This window comes from Delphinapterus leucas, chromosome 2, assembly GCF_059928025.1.
Source record: "Delphinapterus leucas isolate spDelLeu-1000000601 "Yukka" chromosome 2, BTC_Dleu_Yukka2, whole genome shotgun sequence".
Classification (NCBI taxonomy): domain Eukaryota; kingdom Metazoa; phylum Chordata; class Mammalia; order Artiodactyla; family Monodontidae; genus Delphinapterus; species Delphinapterus leucas.
The window spans coordinates 67,694,461-67,704,376 of NC_143130.1; the positions used below are offsets into that span (position 1 = coordinate 67,694,461).

The 9,916-nt window shown below is 35.8% G+C and overlaps 1 protein-coding gene across 5 annotated transcripts in view; it reads left to right on the forward strand.

The window, feature by feature from the left end:
* UACA (uveal autoantigen with coiled-coil domains and ankyrin repeats) overlaps positions 1 to 9,916 on the forward strand; it is a 98,791-nt gene that overhangs the window by 15,330 nt on the left and 73,545 nt on the right. The gene's annotated exons all lie outside the window — the stretch shown is intronic.

The window sequence follows — 9,916 nt, forward strand, 5'->3', positions numbered from 1 at the left end:
TGAGTTAAAGATTCAACTTCTTTGTAGTGCAGGTTGTTTTCAGCTTTAAAGATACACTTTTCTAGGATTATTCACAGTATTACACCCGTTTGGTTTGCACAAGGATTCACATCCCATTTCTAGGTTTGTACACCTTAATTTTAGCCTGTTTTCTCTTCTAGAAATGCAGAGTATTTAGTTGTTATTGGTATTATCAGCATGCCAGTTTGCACTTTATATATTTGGCACATGAAGCGCATCTCTCTGAGCTTAAATCTTCATCATTTGTTACACTGAGCATTCTGTTATTTTTCTTAAAATAACGGCATAAAAATAAAAAAAAATATAAATATATAAAAAAATAGAATCTACCTGCTTAGAAAAAGTGAACATCTCTCAGCATTAGTTAAATATTCAAATAAATTTTGTAAAATATTCAAATGAAAATAAATGAGTGTGATGACTAATAAAACCAAACCAAGCATTGATAGAGTACAATACATGTACAAGGGAAATAGATTCCTTCTGCTTTTCAGTCTATAAACCATAATCTCTAATGTCCTATTTGGTCACATGTGTATGTATTGTTATGACTGAGCATCTGTTTTTAAATCTTTTTGCCTTCAAAAATATTTAAATTTTATTTATTTGCTTTTGAATAGGTAACATAGTACATAGCTTAATATTTAAAAGGAACAAAATTATTTACAGCGAAAAGCCCCTCTCCCACCTGTGTCCTTCAGTTTTTCTGCCTGCCCCCCACCATTCCTCAGAGGCCAATGGTGTTATCAATTGCTTGCATATCCCTCCAGAGAGAGTTTAGCATATACAAGGAAATATTAATACAAGTATTCACCCTTTATAGAAATGGTAACACATTGTACCCGCTGTTCCATATATTTTTTTAAACTCCAGTATTTAGGCCCTTTCAGAGCATCCCCATTCGAATCTTTTGCTATAATAAAAAATGCTATGATGAATAAACCTGTATATATTTCAAGTGGGTGTGTGTGTGTGTATATACTTGTAGGATCAGTTCCTAAAAGTGGGATTGGTGGGTTAAAGGATATGTGCATATGTAATTTTAAAGAATGTTGTTAAATTTCCTCTGTGCATCATGTACCCAATTTGTGAGCAATTATCACTTCCCATGCTTTTCTTTAAAGTTTGCTCAGATTTTTAAGTTTTGCCAGCCTGATAGGTAAATACGGTATCTCAGGATAGTTTGAATTTGTATTTCTTTTATTATGGGTGAAGTTGAGTATCTTTTCATATTTTTAAAATCTACTTCCATGTTCTTTTCTGTGAACAGTTTACCCTTTCCATTTTTCTATTTGGTTGTTGATTTCTTTCCTATTCATTTGTATGTACTTTATATCAGGGAAATTAACCTTTTATTTTATCTTTTTAAATTAATTAATTTATTTTTGGCTGCATTGGGTCTTTGCCGGCTTTCTCTAGTTGCGGTGAGCGGGGGCTACTCTTTGTTGCAGTGCGTGGGCTTCTCATGTTGCAGAGTACAGGCTCTAGGCGCGCGGGCTTCAGTAGTTGTGGCACGCGAGCTCAGTAGTTGTGGCGCATGGGCTCCAGAGCGCAGGCTCAGTAGCTGTGCACAGGCTTAGTTGCTCCGCGGCATATGGGATCTTCCAGGACCATTGCTCGAACCCGTGTCCCCTGCGTTGGCAGGCAGATTCTTAACCACTGCGCCACGAGGGATTTTTTAATACTTTTTAATATGAATGTTTTTTCTTAATTGGTTGTTTGACTTTGTTTATGGTGGCTTTTGCTATGCAGAGTGTAGTTATTTTTGTACAATTAAATGTATCAACCTTTTATTTTGTGACTTTTTAAGTTTATGTTATATCTTGGCCTTTCCACTCTACAATATTAAGCAAAAAAAGAGAAAAATCTCCCTGGTTTCATCTAGTTGTTTGTTGTTTCATTTTTACATTTAACTCTCTAATCCATATAGAATTTATTCTGGTGTAAGGTAAGAGGTATACATCTTTCTTCTTTCTCTTCCACTTTCCCCTCTTGTCTACCTATTTTGAATCTTAAAGCATTCATTTAATCATCAGGGAAATGATCACGATTTGTACAACTTTGAGAAAAAAATGTTAAAATGTGTATTTCATAAATAGTTTTCTTCATGTATTTATTTAAGCTTTTCTGGAGACACATTAGAAATAGACTGAGGTATGTAAATATTTTATGATATTATCATATGTGAAATGTAGCATATTAGCTTAACATGCTAAATTATAATTATATGTTATATAAGGCATTTCAAATATTCTGAGTAGTACCGTTGTTATAAATATGTCAATGAGTTTAGAGTTCACTAAATGGGAGTGTGTTTATACACATATAAAGAAATATAATTCACAATTATAAGTTGTGCATAGAATATATTTGAGAGTCCTTTACTAGCTAAATCTGGAGATAGCTGCAGCTTTTGATCATAAAATAAGACAATTTTTGTTGTTAGATTTATTTTTAATTGCTAAATTGGAGCTTCGGGTTTCTGAAAGGGATAATTAAATGACTGTAGGGATTTCCTTGGTGGCGCAGTGGTTGAGAATCCTCCTGCCAATGCAGGGGTCACGGGTTCGATCCCTGGTCCGGGAAAATCCTACATGCCGCAGAGCAGCTAAGCCCGAGCGCCACAACTACTAAGCCTGTGCTCTAGGGCCTGTGAGCTGCAACTACTGAGCCCGCATACTGCACATACTGAAGCCTGCGTGCCTAGAGCCCGTGCTCTGCAACAAGAGAAGCCACTGCAATGAGAAGCCCGCACACTGCAATGAAGAGTAGCCCCCACTCGCCACAACTAGAGAAAGCCCACGCGCAGCAACGGAGACCCAAACGCAGCCAAAAAAAAAAAAAGAAGTAAGAGTGGTAATTAAAAAAAAAATGACTGTAAATGCTATTTCAGATCTAGTCAATTATATATTCAGTCAGTTATGTGTACAGTTATATGTAGAGTGAGAATAAGCTTGTTTCATTTTCACCTAGTTCAGATTAGGAAATTTGAGTAGTAATTAAACTGCAAAGCAGTATTGCAAGGAGACATTTTGGAAGGGGGTTCTACTTTAAATTGTACCTATACTGGTAATCTCTGACCTGGGAGGTTCTTCAGTGATTATTTTTGCTGCCCTTTCTTTAGGCTTCTGTTAAAATGGGGCAATGAATTTTATAAATCAGCAACCAAGTATGTTCTAAAGCATCTTCGTAATGTCTCAGTACCCTGAGAAAATTTCGGTATTTCTAAAAGAATTTAGAGTTACAAATATAACAACTGAAAAATCTTTAAAAAACTTCTTTTGGTTTCCACCAAGAGTAGAAGTTTGAGATTATTTAGAAAGCATAAAGGATTAAATATGATTTTAGTTGTGATTTCGAGAATGAAGCATTTGTGTTTTCCACTCAGGGATGTGGGCGTGTTTGAAAGGATGTTATTGTTATTCTTATATTGATGATTTTGTGGTAATGTGAAAATTAAGATCACAAATAGTTATGTTTAGTTTAAACTCATGATACTTAATTGAGCGGTTTTTACTCATTTTCATTAAAGATGCCAACCTTTAATTAAAAATGTTTACCTTAATTAAAGCTTTATTCAGACAGTTTCCTAGGGTTACCCCTGCGTTGTATTTCTTGTGGTTCTTGAAGGAAGATCACAATAAAGAAGCCCTCTTTTTATACGTGTGGATTTCAGCCCAGCAGCAGTTTTGCCCAGGTCATCACGCTGACTTTAACTGCTGAACCTTATTATAATACCAAATCAGAAGGGTTGAGTTGCTTTGTTATGTCTTTTAGTACATAATGAGTCCAAGAACTTAAATGATGAGTAGTTAAGCATTTTAATTACTTCTTTTAATAAGAGTGGAGTAATGATTGTACATTTATTTATTGTGCATCATACACATTTTTCAAGTTTAAAATCATTAGTTTCAAATAAGGCAGTTGCCTTGTTTAGTTTGGGAAACATTTATGGCACACATGAGCTAGGCTCAAGACTGAATTAATAATTAGAAATTATTAATGGATAATTCCAAGTTGGGAGCAGAAAATGTGCAAGAAGAAGAAATGGATAATTCCAAGTTGGGAGCAGAAAATGTGCAAGATGAGCATGGCATCCTTTGTCACACTAGAAGGCAAAGAAGTTATCAAAGATCAGGACTCAAGAGGGAGCCAACTTGAAGAGGCGACCAGTGATGGGGACTGTTTGATCATCAATAAGGATAATATGGCACTGGACTGAATTCTTTAATAAATCTTTGAGTTCATAATGAAGAACTGATGTGTTCTTTTAAGATCCAGAAAATAAAGAGAAAGAATGAAACTTGGGCTTTTTCTCAGGGTAACCAAATACTCAATAAGGGGAAGTTTCTTTTTTATAACAGGTATTTCACCCCAGCTAATAGATGAAGAAAGGACGATAGAATTAGTATATCACAATTTTACAGCTCCCCATGAATTAATGGATATAGAATCCAGACAGTCATTTATGAGTAGCTACTAATGTCTCAAAAAAAAAGGCAGTTGGACACAATTTATCTCCTGATGGAAATATTCATTTCTACTAAGTAACAGTCTTGCCAAAAAAGCCAAACCTGAATATGATAGGCCTCTAGAGCTAACCACCATTTTACAGAAAATACAGAGGACAGAGAAACATGGGGATGCAATGAGCAAAACTCTAATCATGGGAAACTCTAGAACAAATGGCCCAGTTTTTTCAAAAATACATTATAAGAAGAAGAAGAAAATGGAGGAGAAATCTAGATATTAAGAGAGATTTAGGAGACATATTAACTAATCACAATGGTAGACTTCATTTGACCCTGATTAAATAACTGTAAAAATAAAAGTTTATAAGACAATTGAGGAAATGTAAACGCCAACTGGATTTGTGTTGATATTATGGAATTATTATTTTAAAAGATTTAAGTGTGACAATGGTAGTAATGGGGTTATGTTTATAAAGAGGTCTGTCTTTCAGGGAAACATTTAAAAGTATAGTATTTACAGGTGAAATAATGTGAAGTCTGGAATTTGCTTCAAAATAATCTGTGGGTGGGTGGGAGAAGTAAGTGGGGGGTATAGTTGAAATAGGATTAGTTGTGAGTTAATAATTATTGTAGCTGGTTGGGTAATGATACTACTGTATTTACTTTTGTGATATTATTTTGTATATGTTCTAAAGTTTCTATAATAAGAGAGATCATGTCATGGCCTTCATGAATTTTAAGAGAGCTAGACATAAAATAACAATACTACAGTATGTTAAGAGCCATAGTATATCAATAGGTGTGTATAAATTGCTGTGAGAGCACAGATGTGTAGGGTAGGGTCAGGGATAAAGGTAGAAAGGAGAAGCTTGAACCTGGGCCAGACAGACAGTTTGAAGGGCACTGCAGGCAAAAGAGAAGTGAGCACAATGGTGTGGAGCTGTGAAATGATATTGCCTATTGTGGGAGCATCGGGTTTGAAAACAAACTTTGGTGTTTTGGTAAGGGATGGTGCAGATGAGGTACTGACAAGAATTTCAGTGAAAGTAAGGAGTTATAGGGTGACAGCTTGGGGGGATAGTCAAAGGAAGATTTTTCTTTCCTTTTTGTTTTTTACCTTGAATTAAAACTTTGAATTCCTTGACAAGTTTAAACTGTCATTTAGAGAGATCTCTGACTGGAGTTAGTAAAGTTTCATCTTCAGAAATTATCCTGTTAATAACTTAACAAGTTCATTTTCCCTCTTATCCCCTCCCCGCTAGAATTAGCTAAATTAGCCAGCAAAATTTTGTTCTCATTAACCCTGTTTAACTTATGGTTGTAGGCTTGGTGAAGAAATCTAGATCCCAGAATATTAGATTTAAACATAACTCACGTATTCTGTGTTTCACCTCTATCATATGGAAACCTTTACTGTCCTGTTACAGATTATGCAAGCATTTGTCTAACCTCACATAAGGGATATAACAGATTGTTGAAAATTTCCACCTGCATGAGCTTATCTATGTAAGAGAAGTCAAATTGATTTCTGTAGGCAATTTGCCTACAAATAGATCGTTGAAATGTACTTCCTGAAATTATAAGCAGAATGATAGGCTAATACATGCATATTGCCTTTTCCTAAATCATAAAACAATTAAAAACTTTATATAGCTTTTATATAGTTAGAGTAATAGCTCTTCCAGGTTTAAAAATATAGCACAAAAACACAAGAATAAACTCACTTATTTATAGTTATAAAAAGTTTTGTCTGTTGGACTTTTTTTATTCTCAGGAATCCTGAATATTATTGATGTGGACTAATTTATTTTCACATAGTATAGTCTCCAAAATGAAGTGTAAAACACGAACCGATACAGTTGAGTGACTAAAGCTCTGACCTAGGATGGGATATGATGAACTGTATTTATATAATTGAGTCAGACTGGCAAGTGCCCTTGAGAGAGAGGAGATGCCTGACTGAACCAATGAGGATAAATGGCTGTCTGTTGTTTTTAAAAATCTTTTTTTTCCCCCATAAAAGTCATACATGCTCATTGTAGAAAACAAAATATAGTTGAAGATAAAGAACAAAACAAGTCAATTGTAATTCTATTCACCAGATTATAAACCACAGGTTAGGCTATTTTTAAAGATCTCATAGTGCCTCTTTGTTATTCAGTCAGCATTTAATTACCTTAATGCCACAGTAATGATATGTATGTCTTTTTGAATTGTATTTGATTCTAAGAAACTTTGTACTTAAAATTACAAGTAATTTGAAATGACTTGAGCAGTTACAAATGTCCCATTAGGAGAACTCAGTAAATGCTAGTGAATTTACTTAAATAGAAATAACTTATAAGAAGTCCAAGTGCCAATAGCCAATATTTTTTGAGCATGTATGTCCCAGGCATTGTTCTAAGTGCTCTACATGAACTCACATAATCCTCACAGCAACCCTAAGAAGTGGGTACTATTGCCATCATTTTATAGATGGCAGTTAAATAATTGACTTGCCCAAGTTGCTATCGCTAATAAGTGGAGAGCCAGGTGGCTTGACTCTGGAACCCGTGTCCTTAACCATTGTGAACTGATATAATTTAAAAATTAAAGCTATGGGATTTGTACCTTAAGCCAAAGACCAAAAAAATTGTGGGGTGGGGTGTTTGGGCAAAAGGAAGGCCTTTTATGGTAAATCTCAAAACCAATTTGTGTCCCATCCAGCAGTGTATAAAATTGTTGCATTCCACACACCCTTCCAGTAGTGGATGCTATTATTTAAAGCATATTTATGAACCAAAAAATTTCTTGCTTAAATCTGTGTTTTTAATTTCTAGGGAGTGTGATGATATTTTTATGCTTATTGGCACTTTCACTTCTTGTTTTAAGAATTGTCTATTCGTGTTATTTGACCATTTTTTCTGTTGATGCCTTGTTCATATTGATCTTTAAGAGCTTTATATCTTTAGTTTTGCTAGTTTTTGGCCTATTGTAGCTTTGAGAGTAGTGTGTCTTTCACTATAGTTGTGTTTCTGCCCTCTCACCTGTATATTTCAAACAGTTTTTGCTTTATGTATTTAATTTTGTGATAATTGATACGTTAAGTTTCCTGGCTACTTTATATTCTTTTAAAGTGTAACTAGTGATTATAAAAATCTGTAATTTGTCCCATTATAACTTTTGTCTTGAATTCTACATTGTTTGATATTGATACTGTCATATTGTATCCCTTTTGCCTTTTGTTGTTGTGTATATTTGTATGTTCACCTAGTATATTATCCCATCATCCTTGGTTTTAGCATTAGATGGAGGATGTATGGGTAAAGTAAGTCCTGAGAGTCCAATAGAATTAAAAATTGTTGGTTTACTCTCTGGAGAGGGGTGTGTGTGTGTGCATGCGCGCGTGTGTGTGCGTGTATACATGTGTGTCTAAAAGGGTATATGCTTTTTGGGGTGGGGGGGAAATGATATGTTTTTAATATTGACCTAATTGATATGTTGTCAAGGCTTGACATTACCTCTGTAGTAAAGTTTTCCCTTTCAGATGCACAAATATATTTTTAAAAATCTCATTGACTTTTGGTTAATTTTTTTCTTACCAGATTGTGGCATTGTTAAAGGTGGTAGGGAAGGACATAAAACAATCATGCTTTCTCAACTAAAAAAGTGAATGTGTAATTTTTCTTCTAGCTGGTTTTTGTTATTCCATGGTTTTCTTATCCACAAGATACTTACCCTGTGCAGAAGTTGGGGTACCATGAAAATGAGTCTACGGTGGGGAAGTCTTTGTGTGTGTGGTTCTAGTGAGGCTGGCATACTCTGATCTTTTCTGCTGTGTACATGAGGAATAGCCCATAAACACTTGCTGATTGACATGTGAGAGGCCTTTTTAATGGGAGATCTACTTTATGATTCACCTCAATTTTTTTGACTGTTGGATTCTTTTAAAAAATTAACATTATGTATTTTAAAAACGTTATGAAATATAAACAACATTGATGGCAATGGATAAGTAGATAAATGTGGAAAATGGAGTGTTTTCTCAGCCTTAGAAAAGGCACACTGTGGGCCAAAGACTGTCCGTTCATAGCTCTTGAAACTATGCCTGGAGCAGTGTGAAGGGACAGGTTAGTGTGTTAGTGTTAAAGGGTCAAGGTCTGCAGTCTGGATGACTTGGACTTGAATCTTGCTGCTCCCAGTAACCAGCTTTATGACCTTGGGCAAGTTACTTAAATATATTTGTTTCCTTATTTGGAAAATGGGGTTAATAATTGCAATTAGCTCAATAAATGTTATTTCTTACTATTACTCACTGAAAAAAATCTCACCAGAGGTCATCATTTTTATCCTTTATAACCAGATGAATAGCAGTCTTTCCTGATCTTTTTCTTTCCAATTAATACATGCTCTCATAGGCTTTTTAAGAAAATTTATTTTATTTATTTTGGTTTTGGCTGTGTTGGGTCTTTGTTGCTGCGAGTGGGCTTTTCTCTAATTGTGGTGAGCAGGGGCTACTCTTCGTTGTGGTGCGTGGGCTTCGCGGGCTCTAGAGCGCAGGCTCAGTAGTTGTGGCGCATGGGCTTAGTTGCTCCACAGCATGTGGGATCTTCGCGGAGCAGGGCTTGAACCCGTGTCCCCTGCATGGGCAGGCAGATTCTTAACCACTGCGCCACCAGGGAAGCCTTCTCATAGGCTTTTATATAACCTAGATCTTCAAAAGATCATCTGCCCTAGCCTTTTGCCCCAAGGGAGGTAAATGGTATCTCTATTTTTTTTTATTTATTAAAAAAAATATTTCTTGAGGGCCTAGGCTATAAGCACTGGGGGGTGAGAAGATGAGGAAGATAAAGAGGCTCAAAATACTGTATGGGAGCTCTATAAATGGATAATATAAAGTAATAACTGCTGTGATAGAGGAATGTACAAGGTGCTGATCCAATCGGGGGCTGAGGAGTTGGTGAAGGTTTTTTGCAGGGGGAGCTGCTGCTGCAGCTTTTTTTTTTTTTTTTTAAATTGAGGTGAGATTCATATAACGTAAAAGTAATCACTTTAAAGTGAACAATTCAGTGGCATATAGTATATTAACAGTATTGTGTAAGCACCGTCTCTGTCTGGTTCCAAAACTTTTACTACTCCAGAAGAAAACGCTGTATGCATTAAGCAGTTGCTTCCCAACTCCCCGCCCCCTGGCCACCACCAGTCTGCAGGATGAGGCTCTTGGTCTGAAACTTAAAAGAAGTGGGTAGGAGTGATCCAGGAAAGAAGAAATTCCTTTCAGAGGGAACAGCAAGAGCAGAGGCATGGAGAGGAGAAATGTCAGAGTTGGAGGAAGGGGCAATTGGATTGTCAGCTTACCTTTTTGCCACCAAAATAATAGGCAAGGGGATTGAAGGGGAGGTGGGCAGGAGGGGAGGTTGGGGTTAAGCCATCTTGGAATGGCT